The sequence below is a fragment of the Erythrolamprus reginae genome, chromosome 9 (genome assembly GCF_031021105.1).
Source record: "Erythrolamprus reginae isolate rEryReg1 chromosome 9, rEryReg1.hap1, whole genome shotgun sequence".
Lineage (NCBI taxonomy): Eukaryota > Metazoa > Chordata > Lepidosauria > Squamata > Dipsadidae > Erythrolamprus > Erythrolamprus reginae.
This window is the reverse complement of record NC_091958.1, coordinates 17,656,835-17,671,708: the sequence shown is the minus strand read 5'-3', so window position 1 is coordinate 17,671,708 and position 14,874 is coordinate 17,656,835. Positions and strand designations below refer to the sequence as shown.

The 14,874-nt window shown below is 41.1% G+C and overlaps 1 protein-coding gene across 6 annotated transcripts in view; it reads right to left on the bottom strand.

Moving 5' to 3' along the window:
• LOC139171918 (cadherin-8) overlaps window positions 1–14,874 on the bottom strand; it is a 292,669-nt gene that overhangs the window by 178,979 nt on the left and 98,816 nt on the right. The window lies entirely within an intron of this gene.

The following is a 14,874-nucleotide window of genomic DNA, read 5'->3' as shown; positions in this document are numbered from 1 at the left end:
AAAAACTTTAAAATTTTGGATTTTTTTCATTCACCTCACCTCACCCTCTTCCTCTGGCAGTGACTCTCCTCCTCCTCTTCTTCCTCTTCCTCCTCCCACCCAAATTCCGAGCTTTTATTTCTTTCCCAATGGGTTTGCATGCATTATTTGCTTTTATTGATTCCTATGGGAAAAATTGCTTCTTCTTAAGAACCTTTCTACTTAAGAACCTGGTCACGGAAAGAATTTAGTTCTTAAGTAGAGACACCATTGTATTTCCTGAGATTTCTTAAGTATTTCTTTCAAAAAATGTGTAATATTTTGGGGTATGATTTGCTGGTTGGAGGCTATAAAGGTATTATTGTTAATTTGTTTTCTGCTCACATTTTAAGGCCCCCGTGTTTCAGTCCCAAAGAAAGACTCTTGTACAAGTCTTGGTATTTAATAAAAACACAAGAACTATGTTGGTCTGAGGTCCACTGAAGGAATGGAACCCCTTATTGCCTGTTTATGACAAAGTAAATGGAAAACCACCATTCTCCGCCCATGAAAATTTCTTAAAAACTGTTTACCTCTTGGAAGAACATTTGAAAGCAAGTTCTCGTTCATCAGCTTGAATAAAAACTGGTAGGAAAAGACAAACACGGTATTTGCTATTTGTTCCTTCCCTTTTTTCTGTGCAATTGTTCCAGATTTTAAATAAACTACCCATCTGTTCTTTTTTTTTTTAAAAAAAAAAAACTTGGACCACATTTTTTTGGTTTTGTTTCTGTGCACTTCTGAGTCAATGTTTGTGACTACCTGGGCTAGTCTATGCAGTTTTCTTGGCAAGCTTTCTTGGAAGTGGATTTCTCTTGACTTCTTCTTCCTAGGATGACTGGTCTATGATCATCCAGTTGGTTTTGTGCCTAAGGTGGAACTGGAACTTATGGTCTTCCAGTTTCTTGCTTGGAGCCTTAACAACTACATTAAACAGGCTCCAGGTTGCTTTATAGAAGCTCCAAAAATGGACATGAAAGCAGTGGTTCTTTCCTGCTGTTTTTTCTTCTTCAGCTTCTGATATTCAGAGCTCTGAACTATGGATTTCCTTTAGCTATCATGGCTAATCCATTTTGGCTTCTATGATTTTGCCTTCTTTAGCATAATCTCTTAAAGCTATTAAATCCCATATCTTGGAGCGTTTCTTTTATCTCTCCCAAATCGGTCACCAAATTCACTAAATGACTTGGATGAAAGAGCTGGATTTTTCCCTTCGTTATAAATTCTCCTCCCTTTTTCTCTGTTCTGCAAATCGCTTTTTAATTTTTATTATGCTAACACATAATTACAAATAATTATTAGCAGATAATAATTTGGGGGGGGATGCGTTTCTTTTATTCTTTAAAATTGTAATAATAAATGTTGCTTTTGGTTGTTGTTTTTTTTAAAGCATGTGCTAAGATGCTGTGAAACTGTCTTGAAGCTTTGACAATTAAATTAAAGTTGGGCTCCCAGTCAGGAATATATTGAAACTGAAAAGCCTCTGTTATTAGAACTATAATTATCCTAGAACAATCTAGGAAAAATAAAATCTCCCTCCCTTTATTAGTTGAACTTGCTATTTGAGGATGAAGCTTGAAAAACACATTCTATATAATAAATATATCTGCATCTGTATCTCTGTAAAAGGTCCCGTCAACTAAACTATGTCATTTGGCGGGACCCAGGAGAAGAGCCTTCTCTGTGGCGGCCCCGACCCTCTGGAACCAGCTCCCCCCAGATTTCAGAGTTGCCCCCACCCTCCTTGCCTTTTGCAAGCTCCTTTAAAACCCACCTCTGTCGTCAGGCATGGGGGAATTGAATTTTTTTCCCTTCCCCCTAGGCTTATAGAATTTATACATGGTATGCTTGTTTGTATGATTGGTCTCTTAAATTGGGGTTTTTTAGATTATTTTTTAATATTAGATTTGTTACATTGTCTTTTTTATTGTTGTTAGCTGCCCCGAGTCTTCGGAGAGGGGCGGCATACAAATCAGATAGATAGGTAGGTAGGTAGGTAGGTAGATAGATAGATAGATAGATAGATAGATAGATAGATAGATAGATAGATAGATAGATAGATAGATAGATAGATAGATAGATAGATAGATAGATAAATTTAAAGGTTCCCCTCACACAGATGTGCTAGTTGTTCCCGACTCTAGGGGGAAGTGTTCATCTCTGTTTCAATGCTGAAGAGCCAGCGCTGTCCGAAGATAATTTCGTGGCCACGTTGCAGGCATGACTAAATGCCAAATGCGCACAGAACGCTGTTATCTTCCCACCAAAGGTGGTCCCTATTTTTCTACTTGCATTTTTACATGCTTTCAAACTGCTAGGTTGGCAGAAGCTGGGACTAGTAACGGGAGCTCACACATTACACAGCGCTAGTGATTCTAACCACTGAACTGCCGACCTTTCGATCAACAAGCCCAGCATATTAGCCATTGAGCCACCGTATATCTCTGTATAACAGAAGTACTAATCTTCAGTTTCCAGAGAGGAAACATAGACACACACACACACTAAGTTACCTGCCTTTCAAACCTCCAAGCTACAGCAGGAATCTCCAATCTTGGCAACTTTAAGATTTGTGGACTTCAACTCCCAGAATTCCTAAACCAGCGAAGAGGAATTCTGGGCATTGAAATCCACAAATCTTAAAGTTACCTAGGTTGGAGACCCCTTATCAGTGAAAGGCTGCAAAAATTTTTACTACCACACTCTGAGTGTGGCTTATTTTGTGGGAGTGGCTTGACAATTATGTGACCGGGGGGTGGCTTAAAGTTTATGTGACTGTCTTAAAGGTGGCCAACTTGACATCACTCACATCAGGGGTTTGGGTTAGGGTGCCTGGCCTCTCCTCGCCTCAAAGAAATCCCTCTCTATTTCCTATTACTGAACATCCAAAATACAGTGTTCCCTCGACTTTTGTGGGGGATGCGTTCTGAGACCGCCCACGAAAGTCAAATTTCCGCGAAGCAGAGATGCGGAAGTAAATACACTATTTTTGGCTATGAACAGTATCACAAGCCTTCCCTTAACACTTTAAACCCTTAAATTGCAATTTCCCATTCCCTTAGCAACCATTTAGATTATTACTCACCATGTTTATTTATTAAAGTTTATTAAAAAAAATTATTAAATGCGGACAAAAGTTTGGCGATGACATATGACATCATCAGGTGGGAAAAACCGTGGTATAGGGGAAAAAACCGCAAAGTATTTTTTAATTAATATTTTTGAAAAAACGTGGTATAGACTTTTCACGAAATTCGAACCCGTGAAAATTGAAGGAACACTGTATACCGTTTAATTCTATGTATATATGCCATATGTGAACATGCATATTACACACAGGCACACAAAAATATACATTATCTACTCTATAAACTGTATGTTTATGTACACACACACAAAACGCACATCTCTTCTAAAATTATGCACATTCAGCCTTATTTACTGTGATAGGAAAAACATACCCAGAGCCCAGAAAGGAAATAAGGGGGGGGGGGGGGGGAATCGATTTTTTTCTACTGGTTCTGCATACCTGACTGTACCCGTGGGAACCCATTACTGCCCCTTATCTAGAGCAAAACTGTATATGTATGGAAAACACTTTTGGGACAACATATTGTGGATAACACTCTAACCCATGATGTCTGGAGTGTTATCCACATTATGTTGTCCCAAAAGTGTTTTTCAAAAGACAACTGGACAATAGGATTTCTTGGTTTCTTTATTTCCTCATCCAGAAAACTTCTTCAGAGGGGAAAAAAACATAAACATCCTCAAATACAGCTCATCTGTTTGGAACCCATATCACATCTTAGACATTAACACCCTTGAAAATGTCCAAAGATACTTCACCAGAAGAGCCCTTCACTTCTCCACTCGAAATAGAATACCCTACGAGACTAGACTTTCAATCCTGGGCCTAGAAAGCTTAGAACTAAGACGCCTTAAACAAGATCTAAGTATTGCCCACAAGATCATATGCTGCAACGTCCTGCCTGTCGGCGACTACTTCAGCTTCAACCACAACAACACAAAAGCATACAACAGATTTAAACTTAATATTAACTGCTCCAAACTTGACTGTAAAAAATACGACTTCAGTAACCAAATTGCAGAACCATGGAACTCATTGCTGGACTCCATAGTGTCATCCCCAAACCCCCAACACTTTACCCTTGGATTAGCCACGATTGACTATCTAGATTCCTAAGAGGTCAGTAAGGGGCAAGTACAAGTGCACTAGAGTGCCTTCTGTCCCCTGTCCTATTGCTCTCCTATATCTCTTATACCTTTTTTCTATTCCTATATCTCTTCTTCTATTCTTTCATTGATATGTTTTATTCCTATAAGTTCTCTTCTATTCTTTCTTAGATATATTTTACTATGAATATATCCTCTATAACCTTCATTATGTATTTTACTATGTGTATACCCACTAAAACCCTCATTGTGTATTGGATAAAATCAATCAATAAATAAATTTAATTCTGCATTTTCTGCATTTTATGACAGAGTTCCATTTCAAACATAAAAACAAAGTATGTATAGAAATAAAATTGAATAAGCACACAGGCTCAATTGTGGCAGAAGCTTGAAAATGTGCGTATCAAAAAAAAAAGAACAAAAATGCAGAGTCAGAAAATTTCATGTAATCTACATTGACATGAAATGTAAAAAAAATGGGAATACCTGTGCAAAAAATACTTTTCAAAAAATGGGGTGATTTAATATAGGCAACTACTGTTGCATAAATTTATTTATTCTCCAGTGGGTATGTTTTATTGGCATGACCACTCGAGAGCATGGTATGCGTTGTATGTTTAGAACTTGTAACGTGTCTGGTAAATGCTAAGCAACCAAGTTGAGAATGTAGAATCCTCAACTTGCAAGTATTTTTAAAATTATTTCCAAGATTCTCCTCGTTTCACCTCCAGCTTTCAACTGCATTGAGGGTTTTATTTTTTCCCTTTACAAGAAACTACTTACAGTTGACTAAAAGCATGAAGAATGTGGCAGCAACAAGGAAAGCTATTAGAAAGTAGAAACTCACTCAACTTTTGAGTCTTGAATTTTCTACTACATCAAAGGTTAAAAGGCAGAATTAACTGTTTACACTGAACTGCCTTTACAGCCATTTGTAGTTGGAGTAATTCAGCGAGACATGCACACAATACTTAAGAACAACCTTCTCGGATTGAGGGCTTGCAAAAGAAAAAGGCTGAACACCTATTACTCTGGGCTTCTAGTGCGCATTAGGTTGGGAAAAAGGACACTTTGAAAATGTTTCTCAGGGAAGGAGTGGTGGTTTTTTTTAATGTTTTATTCATAGTCTTTATACAACTGTCCTCCCCATTTCATTTTCTGTAACTCAAACAAGTAGTTAAGTAGTTAAGACATAATATCCAAGCCATCATGGATATTATGTTATCCCTGCATCAAAGGTGTCTTGCCTTGGAATTACCAGTTGCTGAGATACAGCTACTGTGGGACCCGAAATGCTAAGCTAAAATGTCCCAGAGGTGCTTTTTCAAAGGACAATTGGGCTGGTGTGCCCCCCCCCTTTTAAGGAAGGAGCAGAAAATGTTTTGCTCCTCATCCAAGAATCTTCTGGATCATTCTGGATAGAGGGAACCATTGGTTAGTAAGAGAGGTAAAAAGGCTATTTGTTTGTATTAAGATGTATGGTTGTTTATATTGTATGAGATGTACTGTTGTTTATATTAAGGGTTTTAAATTGTTTTAACTACTGGATTTGTACTGTTTTGTTGTTGTGATCTGCTCAGAGTCTCCGGAGAGGGATGGCATACAAATCTAATAAATAATTAAAAATAATAATAATATTTATGTTAACATTGAGCAACTATCCCTCAACAGATAAGACAACATTGCAAAAAAGGCATTAAGAGTTGTTAACCCAATCTTCCGTAGCTTCTTCTATGGTAATACTTTACTGCTAACTAGAGCATACAAAACATTTGCTAGACCAATTCTTGAATACAACTCATCTGTCTGAAACCCGCATCGCATATTGGATATTAATACAATTGAGCGAATCAACGGATATTTCATGTAAAGAGTCCTCCACTCGTCTGCTCACCACAGAATACCTTATGCCAACAGAGTTGAAATTTTGGGCTTAGACAACTTAGAACTACGCTGCCTTCAGTCGCTCTGACCTAAGTGTACTACATAAAATTATCTGCTACAATATCCTACCTGGTCAATGACTATTTCAGCTTCAACCACAACAATACACGAGCATACAATAAATACAAACTTAAGGTAAAGTTCCAAACTGCTCCAAACTCGATTGCAGAAAATACAACTTCAGGAACAGAGTGGTTAATGCCTGCAACTTACTACCTGACTCTATGGTTTCCTCCCAAAATCCCAAAAACTTTACCCTTAGACTTTCTACTGTTGACCTCACCACATTCCTAAGGGGTCAATAAGGGTCATGCATAAGCACACCAGCGTGCCTACTGTCCCTGTCCAAATGTTCCCTTGTATTTGTACCCATATTATGTATTAAAATAATGTTATACTCTGTGGTTTCATCTCCAAACCCCCATAACTTTAACCTTAGACTATCTACTCACCCCATTCCTAAGAAGTCTTTAAGGGGCGTGCATAAATGCACGAGTGTGCCTGCCATCCCTGTCCTAATGTCCCCATTTATTCGTATCCATTTTCTGTATTCATAATCACGTTGATACTTATATCTGTTATCTTATACATGCTTGACAAAATAAAATAAAATAAAAATAAACTACCTATCCGCTGCCTACAACATAGTCCAAGAAGATGCCAAATCTGCAAAACTGAATCTGCAACCTGATTTAATTGATCCTGAGGGCTTAGATAAACCCTCCAAATGGCCTCAAAAGCACATGGGGAGAGTGATAATCACCAGTTGACTGCAAAGGATTACAATCTTATGTTCCCTTCTCTCCCCCATCCTGTCAAAACTAATCCTTCATCGCTTATTCAATAAATATTTATTTATTTGTTCGTTTGTGATTTGATTTGATTTTTTTTATGCCGCCCTCCTCCTTAGACTGAGAGCAGCTTACAACATGTTAGCAATAACACTTTTTAACAGAGCCAGCATAAACAATGTCGGTTGGCAGGCCCCAGGGGAAGAGCCTTCTCTGTGGCGGCACCGGCCCTCTGGAACCAACTCCCCCCGGAGATTAGAACTGCCCCTACTCTTCCTGCCTTCCGTAAACTCCTTAAAAGCCACCTTTGCCATCAGGCATGGGGGAACTGAAACATCTCCCCCTGGGCATGTTTAATTTATATATGGTATGCTTGTGTGTATGTCTGTTAGTATATGGGGTCTGTTTTAAATCTTTAAATATTTTTAAATTTGTCAAATTATTTATGATTTGTTTCCACGGGTTATGAGCCGCCCCGAGTCTTCGGAGAGGGGCGGCATACAAATCTAAGTAATAAATAAATAAATAAATAAATATTACCCCCACAATCCAGGTCCTCATTTTACCCACTTCCGAAGGATGGAAGGCTGAATCAACCTTGAGCCAGTGATGAGATTTGAACCGCTGACCTGCAGATCTACCGTCAGCTTTAGTGGCCTTCAGTAATGCACTCTACCCACTGTGCCACCTCAGCTCACCATCACCCCCAAGAGCCAAAGAAGCTTCTTGGATGACAAGCAAAATATTCTTGTTTTCTGTCTCAAGAGAAAATCAGTCCAGTTGCCTCTTGAGTGGGGGAGAAACACTTTTGGGACAGATATAACTTGGATGAATGAGTATCTCCACAGACACTAAGGTAGAAAGGTCTTTGACTTGATTTGGAAGGACTGAAATAATTTTACAACCGTTGAAAATGTGTGTGTGTGTGTGTGTGTGTATGTGTATTTATTTATTTATTTCGTGTGTGTGTGTGTATGAGAAAACACCATTGTCTATCGCCTTCTCCATTATGTCCTTTGATCAAGTACACCAAAAAGCATTGTAAAGAAATTCAAAAGAAAATACTCAAGCACTCTCAAGAAAATGTAGACAAACAGAAGGTTCTTTTGCTTGGGGGAAAAAAAAAACCTCTTTAGAAAACTCACACAGACTTCACTGTGACATTACAAAATGATAGCATGGGTTTCTTTTAAAACCAGGCAGTAGGAAAAGTTATTTCAAGCACCATTCATAGGAATGGTTAGATGGACTATTATTATTATTATTTTTAATTTCAAGCTAGTAAAATGAACCTCAATGGCACAGTGATTAGAGTGAAATACTGCCTGCTACTTCTGCTGACTGCAATTTGGCAGTTCAAATCTCACTGGCTCAAGGTTGATTCAGCCTTCCATCCTTCCAAGGTGGATAAAATGAGGACCCAAATATTTGGGGTCAATATGTTGACTCTGTAAACCACTTAGAGAGAGCTGTATGTATTGTGAAGCAGTTTATAGGTCTAAGTCCTATTGCTATCAATGGACCCAGATCTAATAGTGTTGTGTGGGCTTCCCCATCTACTCCAATCCATTGAATCATTGCTTTTATAAGGTGGGGGGAGCACATTGTTATACACAAAATTACAATGATTGCTGTGGGAAGAAAATAAGTGGAAATGTATCTCAAATAAGCACCGTCATCTCTCAATCTATGAAAAATTGTCTTCTCATTCAGTGTTCTCCATAACAAGCTATTCTGCCAACAAAATGACACCATCACAATTCCATTGCATCCATGGTTGCATTATTTCCACCATTACAGAATCCTATACATGTAGTCGTTTGCTTTCATCCCATCTGTTCTTATTTTACAAACATCTCAATTAAAAGATGAGGTGTTGACAGCTCTGTTCCTGCTCTATACAATGTCCCCAGATCCTCACCATCTTGCCCATAGTCTCTGAAAAAAGTCAAACTACAAAAGGATGAAGAAATAGGGACATCCTCCGTAGACTTTCTGCCACGTTTTTACTTTAAATCTTGCAAGCTTCAAGAAACACCTTATTCTCCTGCCGATAGAAATGTATAACTCAACTCAATAAACTTTTCATTTGATGAATGAAGGAAGCTATCTTTCATATGCTTTGCTTTGAATTGTAGCCATTAACATTCACCCAACACTCCACATTTGCTTTGTTCTTTTCCCTTTTTAGTGCCAAGTGTTTGTATTCTCTTGCCAGCATGCTGGCAAATACATATATATAAATGCCTAAGCCATGGTGCCTTCAGTGCCCTGGGGTATAATTAAAGGAGCTTAACATATTAAGCACGCATTTGAATCATGGACACCAACACAATAATGCAGAACCCCTATGCCAATTTCGACAGAAGCCGTTGAAAGGCGCAAAGGCAGTCAAACCTACGGAAGAGCTAGAATTGACAAGCCAGCTCAATCTCAACTTTGCAAATGCTTCTGGGCCCACTCCAGTTAGTACAGATGATAGCTTTTTAGAGCTGATTGTGCTGGCTGAGAGAAAAAAGAGCACTATTGGCCTCTCACACTCCATGTCGATGGCTGTACTTCTGTTTTTTAAAACTGCAATAGGACAGTCTGTTGTTTCTTAGGTCCAAGACAGTACACAACACCGAGGATAAAACATCCAGGCATTTTTCCAAGTAAACATTTATGGGCAGATAGCCTTGACAGTTTAATAGACATTTCTGAAAGTCACATTGTTGGCTACCTTCAAATAAAACAAGATTTCCTTGGAATGTCTATGGGCACAAAGAGAGAGAGAGAGAGATGGAGAGAGAGAGAGAGAGAGAAAGGGAGGGAGGGAGGGAGAATTTGCAAAGCAAGCTGAGCAATAGTAAACGGGGCTTTACAAAACCTTTTTTTCAGTTCCTACTTAACATGATGAATAGGAAGGAATGTGGTAAGATTTCATTTCTCATTTGAAGTGTCACAATCTGTCATTGTTATAATAATTATATATCCTGTGCTTTATTCTAATAGTTCTGTGGAGTAACAGGCTATTTAAAAAAATAGCCTGATGTCCAAGATCATGTTGTTTACCTTCACAACAATGTGTAAATTTCAAGTTGGGTCTACATGAAATTTGGAGTTGGGTCCACCTTTATTATAATGCAAAAAAAAAAAAAAAAGATCTATAAAGCAGCAGATTTTATTCGTGGAGTTTAATTAATATTCATTTCCTACCAAAAGCTCAAGGATGCATTTGAAATCTTCACTGTTATCCTCCTTGAGGTAGATTAAATTGAAAGCTTAAGATCATAGAATGCATTTTCAGACTAATTAGTGATCACTGCATTCCAAATAAAGCAGTTTTTAGAGATAGGGAAAATGATGGGTAGGTTCATATTTGATATGCCACATGGTTTAACATGCTCTTATCTGGAAATTTGAAGTGACATTTGCGTTCATCTCTATTTTTTTTAATGCCAACTGGATGTTTGCATCTAAATATGTCTATCATTTTTCTATCGCGATTTCTCTGACAAGATCATTATGTCTATCACAATTTCTAACTGTATTACAGGGTGAATTCATCCCGCTTTGAACTAGATCAACTGAACTGTTAGCAATCTGCTGGTAATATCACTGAACTGGATTGGCTGGTGACGGTCCATGGATACCACCATCTTTTTTTGGATTTTTTTGTCATTTTTTTTACTGTTTTGAAGGTTTTTCCTGTTCTGCTACTTGTAAAAGGGCCCTCCCGCTCATCCCAGGGTTTAAACTGACCTTTACTCATTCGCCCAAAGCACAGCTGATCAGCTCCTCAGCTGTGTTTCAGGCTGATTCCAGCTACTGAGCATGCACGGAAGCTAAATTGCACAAGCTGTTCTATCCTGGCCTACGCAGCTTGAAAACAAAGGAGGAATCCACACATTAAAATTTCAAATCAGTCCCTTTGTACATACAGTCTCATTTGTACAAACTAAAGTCATGCAGGTGATAAATCTTGGCAGTTTCTCAGAGACGACAATTAGGATTTAACAGTTCTGCTGCTAGGCTGCTGACAAAGATCAAAGCTGTTCACATTCCTTCGTGAGATAAAAATTCTCTGGTTTCACAGACTTACTAATTACAGCATCCCAGCATTTCAACAGACAGGCCCTTTCACTCCAAGGATTTTTAGCAGGGAAATAACAGATAGCTAGCATAACCTGGCTGAGACCTCAAATCTTCATCCAATTCCATTACAAAATGTTGCAACTCCACCCCGAATTACCCATAGTCCACCCTTAAATACCTATAGGAAGTGGTCACCATTCCATATAGTTAACAAATCGCAGACTACTTCCTTTTTCCATACAAGTATTCTTGTCTCTTTCTTAATCTTCTAAAGTGGGCATCTAGCAAAGGTCCCAGATCCTCCTCTTCCTTTTCCTCCTTCTCCTCTAAGTTAGAATGTACTGTCATTAGCATATCTGCCACCTCTGGTGGTCCTTCGGGTTCATCCAGGCCTATCTCCCTTACTCTCACTCTCTGCATCAGCTGGCAACACCACTGGCCCAGGGTACCAAGATGGGCCTGGCTCATCCTCCTCAGAATCTATCATTACCAGAGGTGGACGAGTTGCACTCACAATAGGAGCAAGCACACGGGGACAAAACATCACAATGCAAACCAGTGGTGAAGGTAAGTAGAAACCAGCCCTGCTGAATTACTATGCCCTCCACTCCAGCTACCAAATATCACTTAACCCTACAATACAGCCTCACCTACTAACCATAACTGTGTGCAAGACTTCTCCCCAAACCACAAATTCTAGTATACAAAAGCTTATCTATCTATCTATCTATCTATCTATCTATCTATCTATCTATCTATCTATCTATCTATCTATCTATCTATCTGTCTATTGGATTTGTATGCCGCCCATCTCTGTAGACTCCAAAAGTCACCAAAAGTAGCCCCTAGGCACAGTGGTGGGTTATTGCTAGTTCACATCGGTTCGCCTGGACCGCTGGCAGAAATTTGCACCTGATCGCCGAACAAGCTGCAATGGCTGGCTGGCCACACCCCCAAACCGGACCTCTGGTTCCTGCTCCTTGAAAGCAGATAACAAAGAACCCACATGCACAGACAGTCATTTCCCCAATGTGACACAGCACTTCCAACACAATGTGAACAGGTAGAGAAGGTAAGTGGAACGCACTCCCACAAAGGCATCTCCCCTATGCTTTCAGGGCTTCTTGTTTTGCTTTACCTTCTCTTAACTCAAACAGCTAATTGAATGAAATCCAACGGTGGACTTTTTTGCTTTTTTCACCAAACCAATGTGAGCTAATTATATTTCAAAAGAAGTGGGCGTACAGGAGATGGTAACATGTAACCATAGAGCCTAAGTGCTGCACATGAACTAGGGCAGGGGTCGGGAACCTATGGCTCGCGAGCCAGATATGGCTCTTTTGATGGCCGTATCTGGCTCGCAGACAGGGCTCCTAGCACTGAGCTCCCGCTCGCAGCTGTCCCCTGGCTCCTGCTCGATGCCACGGTTTTTGGCGCTGTCCTGCTGGGCCCCAAAGACGGAAGGCAGGAAGAAGGAGAGCTCCATTCTTCTCGCCTTTTTCCCGCCTTCCGTCTTTGGGGCACAGCAGGACAGCGCCGAAAACCGCGGCATCGAGCAGAAGCCGGGGGACAGCTGCGAGCGGGAGCCCCAGGAGGGAAGTACCGGCAGCGCCCCGCCCAGCTGAAGCTGCACTGGCGTCGGCGGCAAATGTCCTTTGTGGCCTGGTGGGAGGGGGGGGGATGCAGCGGCCGCAGGCAGTCGCAGGGAGATGGCGGCGGCGAGAGGGAGCTCCAGCTGGGCTGGGGGTTCGGGGGGGCCATGAACGCCGCCCGGAGCCAATGGCTTCTTTTGGGCTTACTTGAATTCCTGCTGCTGGTAAGCGCGCGCGGGTGGCCGGGTGGGAAGGGCGAGGCGCGAGGGGGAGGCAAGTGGAGAAGCGGAGAGAGAGAGAAGTGGACCAAAAGAAAGAAAAGGGAAAGAGAGGGAGGGAAAGAGAAATGGAGAGGAAGGAAGGAGGGAGGGAGGGGAGGGAGGGAGAGAAGGAAGGAAGAGAAAGGAGGGTAGAAAGAGAGGGAGAGAGAGAGGAGAGAGAAAGGAAGAGGAGAGATAGAAAGGAAGAGAGAGAAAGAAAGAGGGATAGAAAGAGAGAGAGAGTGAGAGATGCTCAGTGAGCCTTTCTTTGAAGTTGCCTTTCTTTCTTTCTTTCTTTCTTTCTCTCTTTCTCTCTTGCTCTTTCATTCTTTTTTCTTTCTCTTGCTTTCTTTCTTTCTCTTTCTTTCTCTCCTTCCTTCCCTCCTTCCATTTCTTTCATTCCCCCTCTCTATTTTTATTTCTCTTTCATTCTTTCTTTCTCTTGCTTTCTTTCTTTCTTGCTCTTTTTCTTTCTCTCTTTTACCTTCCCTTCCTCTATTTCTTCTTTTCTTTCTCCTTCCTACCTTCTTCCCTCCCTCCCTTCCTTCAGTCCTTCCTCTCTTACTCTCCCCTTTCATAAGTTTCCTTGCTTCCTTCCTCTGTTCCTGTCCCTTCCCCCTTTCTTTCTTTCTTTCTTTCTTTCCTTTCTTCCTTCCCTCCCTCCATTTCTTGCTTTCCTTCTCCTTCCTCCCTTGTTTCCTCCCTCATTCCCTTCTTTCACTCCTTCTTCTCTTACTCTCCCCTTTCACACCTTTCCTTGCTTTCTTTGCACCCTTCCTCTGTTCCTGTCCCTTCCCTCTTTCCTTCCTTCCTTCCCACCCTCCGTCCATTCATTCACCCATTCCTCTCTTGATCGCCCCTTTTACCATTCCTTCCTTCCTTCCGATGTGGGCCTGGGCCAGCAGAGTAGTTTGCTTTTGCACCCCGTCTCGAGCTCCCTTGGTGCCAACCCGGCCCTCCCCACTTCAGAGAGAAGGGGGAGAAAGAGAGAGAGAGAAAGAGAAAGAGAGAGATAAAAAGAGAAAGATAGAGGGAGGGAGAGAAAGAGATAGAAAGAGACAAAGAGAGGGGGAGAGAAAGAGAGAGAGAAAGAAAGAGAGAAAGGGAGATACGTACGGCTCTCGCGGAATTATATTTCAAAATATGTGGCGTTTACGGCTCTCTTAGCCAAAAAGGTTCCTGACCCCTGAACTAGGGGGAAAAAAAAGAAATTATCCAGATAGATAAATATTAACCTAACGCTAATGGTATCACAAAGATGTGCTAGAACAAATATTGATAAACAGCTTCAGCAACGCTACTTTACAACACCTGAAATGTAATGCAAAACAACCAAATTGTTCACCAAACAATTCATCTTTCAGAGGGATGCAAAATAATTGTTTGGAAAAGAAAGCTTGCTCAAATACAAAATATGGAAATACAGTGGTACCACTAGCTAAGAACGCCTCTACTTACGAACTTTTCTAGATAAGAACTGGGTGTTCAAGATTTTTTTGCCTCTGGTCAAGAACCATTTTCCATTTACAAGCCTCCGAAACTGTAATTGGAAAAGGCAGGGAGAAGCCTCCGTGGGACCTCTCTAGAAATCTCCTGGGAGGAAACAGGGCTGGAAAAGGTGGGGAGAAACCTCCGTGGGGCCTCTTCAGGGATCTCCTGGGAGGAAACAGGGCTGGAAAAGGTGGGGAGAAACCTCCGTGGGGCCTCTTCAGGGATCTCCTGGGAGGAAACAGGGCTGGAAAAGGTGGGGAGAAACCTCCGTGGGACCTCTCTAGGAATCTCCTGGGAGGAAACAGGGCTGGAAAAGGTGGGGAGAAACCTCAGTGGGGCCTCTTCAGGGATCTCCTGGGAGGAAACAGGGCTGGAAAAGGTGGGGAGAAACCTCCGTGGGACCTCTCTAGGAATCTCCTGGGAGGAAACAGGGCTGGAAAAGGTGGGGAGAAATCTCCGTGGGACCTCTCTAGGAATCTCCTGGGAGGAAACAGGGCCTCC